Source organism: Camelus bactrianus, chromosome 3, assembly GCF_048773025.1.
Source record: "Camelus bactrianus isolate YW-2024 breed Bactrian camel chromosome 3, ASM4877302v1, whole genome shotgun sequence".
NCBI classification, from domain to species: Eukaryota; Metazoa; Chordata; class Mammalia; order Artiodactyla; family Camelidae; genus Camelus; species Camelus bactrianus.
The window spans coordinates 163,873,371-163,880,485 of record NC_133541.1 but is presented as its reverse complement, the minus strand read 5'-3'; positions in this window follow the sequence as shown (position 1 = coordinate 163,880,485).

The window sequence follows — 7,115 nt, the reverse complement described above, 5'->3', positions numbered from 1 at the left end:
GGGAGCTGGGAGAAACCGAGCACGTCCGTGGGTCGGTGGGTCGGCCTGTCGGATGGTCGCCATGCTGGGTTTCCCCTAACCCAGGCCATTTGCCGAATGGACAGAACAGACTGGGGCCACGTGTGCCACCCACCCTCTTTCCGGAGGCTGTGGTCCACTGTGTTTGCATGAAAGTCAGTGAAGGAGGCATCTCCTCGGGACTCGGTTCCGTCCCTTTCACGAGAGCCTCCACTTTGGATGACAGCCAGCCAGCCAGCCAGCCAGCCCTCGATGCCAGGGCAGTAGACGACTGCCAGGAATATCCCATCCTTTCTGGAACCCTGAGTGTACCCACCTGTACAGACACAAGGCTGAAGAATACATGACGTTCCTTCCTAGTTGACAGCACTCCCCATGTCACTGAAACAGTGTCCAGTACGCTGACGTCATCTCCTCCCTCTCCCACACCCCCGCACGCGCACAAACACGCGCGCGCGCAGCGCGCACACACACACACACACTCTGTCTGTCTGTCTGTCTGTCTGTCTGTCTGTCTGTCTGTCTGTCTGTCTTCTAAGGATGGAGAAGAGTTTGCTGAGCTATTTCGGGTGCCCTCTCATCCTAGTTCCTATCTCCAAGTTGGTTCAAAGTCCAAAAGGCGGTCAAGCACTTAATCAGATAGGTCCCTCGTAAAGAATGCCTCCCACATCACGACGACAGGCTTCTTAGGCCAGCCGAGAAGCTCCTTCAGTTCTGCGCCCATCTTGGCTCTAAGTTGATATCAGTCTGTTACGGAAATGACAGGCCAGCCAAGAAACAAGCACCACTCTGAGGGTTGGAGTACTCAGATTTATTACGCCGGCGGGCTCAGAGGGGCTTCTGCTCCGAAGCTCTGAGCACCTCCAAGACGTGCACATGAGGTTTCATAGGGTTAATTACAAATATGGGTCTATTCGCCAATAAGACTCAAACAACAAAAAGCAAAGGATCAGTACACTGGAGCTTATCAATTTGGAACAGATCACGTTACTGACACTTGTTGAGCTTGGATTTACGAGTTAGCTTGTTAGCCCAGTAAACTGACACTAAACTTCAGATTTACGAGTTAGCCCAGCAGAACTTAGATCAGTAAACGGACACTTATCACACTTAGATTTGTGACTTTAGCTTGTTAGCCCAGCTGGGCTTTTCCTTTACAAGTCCTCCAGGATCCAAGAAAGCCACGTTGGAAAACAAGTGGTGATTCTGATGGGACAGGAGATCAGTCATTTGGGGGCGAAGGGTGGGGTAGGGAGACATACCAGCCTGTCTGTCTGTTTTCACCCAGTGTGGGAGCCGTCCCAAAGAGATAACTCGAGAAGAGAGAAACAGGGAGTTGACAAAGAACACGTGCAGTGTCGTGCCCTCCCCCCCCCACCCCAGGAGAAGGCCAAGCCAGAAGTCCCTCCGGATGGCGGGCTCCGGACTCCAGCTTCCAGGGGAAGCGATTTTTTTTTTCCTCCCCATTTCAGGCCCGGAAGAAGAGGGAGAGGCAGAGTGTCCTTCTCGGGCATCCGCTGTTTCTGAAGCACGCTTGTTGCCAAAAGATCGGCCCCCATCCCCGACGAGCCCAAGAATCCAGAGACAAGGTCTTGGAGCTTAGAAGCAAAGAGGCCATTTTATCACTCTGCCGGGCAAAGGGGATTCACAGCAGGCTAGCGTCTTCAAAACTGTGTACCCACCTTGGGGATGGAGTGGGTGGGGTGGTTCTAGAGCCATAGCTCAAACAATCGGGCATCGATCACCATCCACAGAATCGTTTTCTCATCAGAAGACTCAGAATGGTGTCACGATGCCTCCAGGTGACCCATTCTATAGAGGCTGGTGGTTAGATCTCGTTATCTCATAAGCACTCAAGGTGTGGCCTTCTTGGTCACTCAGGCTATTTTGTCAGGTCATTAGTCCCGTGACCGACCTTCTCCTCGGAGAAAGACTCAGAGACCCAGCATGATGATGACTTTCAATGAGTGAAATACAGTAGAAACAGTAAGATCGAGAGCTTCCAGTTTCAACAACAGGCCTGGAACCGTGAGCAGCAACCAGTCAGTCAGGACAGTTGACCGTTTTCAGGGCGAGCATAAGAAACCGAATGACACCCCCCCCAGCAAATGAATGAGTGAATGAATGAATGAATGAATGACCTAATGATCCTCCCCTCCCCCCCCGCCAAAAAAAGAAGAAGCAATCCGTTAGCCTAATTCCGGCCATTTTATTCATCCTCCTTCACCCTGAAGCCCCAGTCACCCACGTGCCACAGTGGTCTGTTTTCTGGTTTCCTCCACCCCCCCACCCCCCACCAACCACCACCCCGCCAACATCCCCCCATGCCCAACCACCGCCCCAAGTGTGGGACTGGACGGGGGTGCAGGGGGCTGAGGGGGCGGCAATGGCGGCTTGAGGTGAGGGTGGGGAGTGTTCCGCCCAGATCGTATAGGAAGCTCAAACACAGCTGCAGTACGAGACAAGATGGTAGATTTCTGTGAGTCCTCCCTCCTCTTAAAATCCGTCCTAAGGAGGAGACAGACAGAAAGAGAAACATCACCCTCACTCCCAACGCCTCCTGCGCCCTCGATGTGCCCCAAAACAACAACAAGAAAAACAAAAACAAACACGACCACAAATAAGTCGCTATCCCTGGGGAAGAAGGATTCGATGGCATGGGGATATCATTCTAAAATTCATTCCCTCTTCATCACATTTCATGGAAACCGATTGCAATCTATGAGGCCCTGTGAAGGTAGGGGTTGGGGGGGTAGGGAGGAGGGAGGGAAGTGAAGGGGGGGGAGAGGGAGAGAGGGAGGGGGAGAGAGAGAGAGAGAGAGAGAGAGAGAGAGAGAGAAAGAGCAGAGGAGAGGAGGGATAAAAGGGGAGAGGACAGGAAAGGAGAGGAGGGAAAAGAGGGGAGGGGAGGGGAAATGAGAAGAGGCGAGGGGAGAGGAGAAGAGGGAGAGGAGAGGAGTGGAGGGGAGAAGAGAGGAGTGGAGGGGTGAGGGGGAAGGGGGGAGAACAGGGAAGAGGAGAGGAGGGGAGAGGAGAGGAAAGAGAGACAAGGGAGACAGACAGACACGCATGCGCGCGCGCGCACACACACACACAGAGAATAGCGAAATGGAGAGAGAGGCAGAGAGAGAGAGAGAGAGAGAGAGAGAGAGAGAGAGAGAGAGAGAGAGACAGACAGACAGACAGACAGACAGACAGACAGACAGACAGACAGACACGGATCTAGGTCAGGGATACTACACATGGGTATTCTTCTGAGTGATTTTATGTGTTTTCTCAATCGCCACCTCTATGGAGATAAAAATCGCTCCCATAAGATGAAGGGAGTCCTTCTGCCACCGCCCACGGCCCCGCCCACCAGCACCGCTTGTGTTTGTCAGGGATTCCAAGCCAAAGCACGTGGAGGAGCGGGAGAGCTTCCTGGCAGCCCAAGGAGGAGGAAAGTCCGGCAGCATGAGAGAGGTGGTTGGCACGGGGAAGCTGGAGGCCGGCTGACGAGAAGATGGGTGAGGGGGCAGGGAGGAGGGTTTCCCAAGTTGGAGAGCCAAGACGAGGGAGGGGAGCTGTCGGTGGCTGCGTTCTGACCCCGACCCCAACCCTGACTGGAGCGGATCCCTGAAAGGAGGCGGTTCGGGCTCTCTGGCCGAGAACGCCCCTCTCTTCCTCTTTGTGCAGAAACACCTTCCGCAGACCGAGAAAGTCCATCCCGAGACCCTCGTCGGAAGAGTCCTTTCCAGACCCATCACGATCCTCCTGGGCCAAGGGGTCCAGGGGATGGGGCGGGGCCTCCATTCGATCCGTCTTCCGTCCGTCCGTCCATCCACAAGATCTTGAACATCCATGTAGGATTCTGGATGGTAGCAGTTTTCCAGGATCCTCCAAATCCTTGTAAGTCCTCTCCTGGCAGATTCGACCCCTAGGTCGTACCGCGCAGCACAGGGCACTAGATTCAGTCCCTCGGGACGAGGGTTCCTGAAAAAGACCAGGAAAAAGAAGAACAGAATCACTATGGTGTGCACCAGCCAGAAACCAGCACCACCTTGTCACTCTAACAGACTTGCAAAAGGCGGGGTAGGGAGAGAAAGTCATAGGATGGCTACCATCCCTCCCACCCCCACCCCACACGCCAAGCCCCAGACCATCGTCATCCCTGCTCCCCCTCCCCTCCCCTTTCCTCTCCCTTCCCCCTCCCCCTCCCCCTCCCCTCCATCGACGCCCGCCTCCCGCTTGTACCCCACTCCTCTGAACCCAGCACCACCCACCCCAGCCTGGACGGGCTCGGCTCAGATCGGCTCGGCTCGGCTCGGCCCGGCCCGTCCGTCCGGTCGACTTCTTCGCAGGGTCTAAAATAGCGCCCGGCCGACAGGCAGGTGGCACATGGCACATGGCAGGGGAGCGAGCGGGACGGTTCGGGATCTCTGGGTGGCAGGGACACGCGGCCGGACAACCAGGAGCACGGACGGCCTGGCGTGCGTTTCTCCGCTCGGGGGGGCCTCGACCAGAGACCGTGGTACGGGGAACGGGGACACACACACACCACACACACACCACACACACACACCACACACACCACACAGACACAGACACACAGACACACAGACACACAGACACACAGACACACACACCCACCCCTTCACCCCCACCCCCAAACCTCTGACAGCTTTCGTTTGTTTTCGGCCGACCGTCCCTCGATGAGGTACGAGTGCCTTGGCTGGGGCTGGGGGGGGGGGTGGAGTTCCTCCCTCCACAACGACCCCACACGGGCTCTGTTCTGGTCACCCGAGTCCTCTTCCAAGTCAGACCACAGGCCTCCATCACCCGGCGCGAGCACTCGGGGAAACAGTCACCATCCTCATCGCTCCGCTCCACCTCTACACGTGAAGAACTGTTCCCAGCCCACGCCACTCCACCCCACCCCACGCCCCGATGCCACCCACCGCAGTGGAGAGAAACGAGACGAATCCACAGACGTGCATCAATCCGATGAAGAAAACGACGGCCCTATTCCAAGGAAGCATAGATATCTAGGTAGGAGATTCATCGAGTACTATGGAGGCGGTGGGAAAGGGGGGGGTTGCGGTGGGGAGGGTCTAGAGATCAGGCAGTACAGCCCATGCTTAGCATGCAAAAAATAAAGGTCCAGGGTTCAATCCCCAGCACCTACTCTTCAAAAATAACCCGAGAAGAAGCAAGACGGCGGAGTAGAAGGACGCTCGTAGCTCACCCTCTCCCACAAATACACCAAAACTCACATCGACGGACCCACTCGGCCAATCAGACCACCTGCGGAACTCCGACAGAACACCGCCCTCTTCGAAAGACAAAGACGCCCAAAATCTGGTAGGAGAAAAGGAGAAAAGAAAGAGTCAAAAGCAAAACAGTGCGGGAGGGCCCGGCAGAGGAGGAATAGGGCTCGTTCGCCAGACCTCCCCGTCTCCAACGGAGAGGCCGACGGGACGGTGGGGGAGCCTCCGAGTCTCAGATCTGCCCGGAGCGCCCCTTGACCGACCGACCCAAGTGAAACGGGCACAGAGGGTCCCCGCGACACCCAGCCCGAGTCGCAGGCCGGCAGCCGGGGGCCGGGACAGGCCGCACGAGCCGGGCAGAGGACCGTGGCGGCGGCACCACGCGCCGTGGCCGGGAGGGGATACAGAGCAGAACAACCCGCCCCCCCAACCCGTCCATTACGGGGAAAGAAAGGCAAAGCAACACGGCCGGTGTGCCCTGGGGAGAGGGGCGCCGTAGCCTCCATCTCCTCAGACCCGCGGCGCCATCACCGGCCCTTCTCGCGAGAAGAGAGGCGGGGCGCAGCCACAGCCGCCATAGCCCCTGGCGCGCGGCGCGCAGCGCGCGGGCGGGGGCGGGAGCGGGGGCGGGGCCGAGACTCGAATCCGCACCCGGGGGCTCTGCAACCTCCTAGGCAGGACTGAGACTCGTTTTCAGCCTGAGGCAGATATTATATATCTGCCCCGGTACCTCAGAGAACTCGCGCCACCAAGACTAAGAAGGAGCCGAGTTTTGGAATGCAGCAGGGGCGGGGCGGTTCCACCGTCTTCCCCGAGCCCACCTACGGAGAGGAGCGCCGACCCGAGGCGGAGCACACAGCCGCACAGAGCAGCGGAGCGACCGGCGCCGGGAGAGGGCAGGCGGCCAGCCACCCTCCCTCCTTCCCGGCAGGAACGCAGCATCCGACCGCGGTGCCAGGAGGGGGCGCGATCTACTTGCCCACAGGCACCGAGGGCAGCACAGACGAGGGCGCCGACAGAGGGCCCGCGGAAACAGCAAGCTGAGTTCACGAAACAGGGCGACGACAGAAAGACTTCTCGGTGAAACCGTTAAGAGCGCACCGTCTCCAGGAGAACACATCCTTTTATTTTTTTTTTTTTTCCCTCTTTTTTTTTTTTCTTTTCCTTTTTCTTTTTTAATCTCTTTTACATCGGTTTTACCTTCTGTTACCTTTTTAACCTTTACTTTTGAACAGTCGTATACGTTTACGGTTTTAATCCCTTTTAAATGTTTCATTTCAAGTCTTTTCATTATTATTATTTTTAAACATCCACCCCCTTCCCTTTTTCATTCTCTTGGTTTTGATCTCCTGTTACTGGTTATTCACAGGTTTCAAATATTGTTTCTCGGTTTTTTTCCTCCTTTTTATTAAGGTTATTAAAAGACGTCTCAACTCGATCGCTATTCTGCTTCCACTTACTCTTCTATTCATGATTACACACTGTCTTCAAACCTTTTCTTTCTCCCGTCTTTTAAAATCCTCTGTTTTATCTTTTGTTAAAATCTGTTCTATTTCCGATTACCTTTTAAAAATTTACTTTTGAAACAATTGTATATTATTTTCTGATCTTTTCTATTTGTTTTTAAAGGCTTTTAGAAGACGTCTCAGCTCAATTGCTATTCTGCTTCAACTTGCTCTTCTATTATTGATCGTACACTGTTTTCAAACCTTTTTTTCTCCATTCTTTTAACATCCTGCCCCCACCCCCTCTCTCCCTCTCCCCCTCTGTCTCTGTCTCTGTCTCTCTCTCTCTCCCCCTATCCCCCTCTCTCTTTTAAAGTTTTATGCCTGCCTAGGCTTTCGATAAATA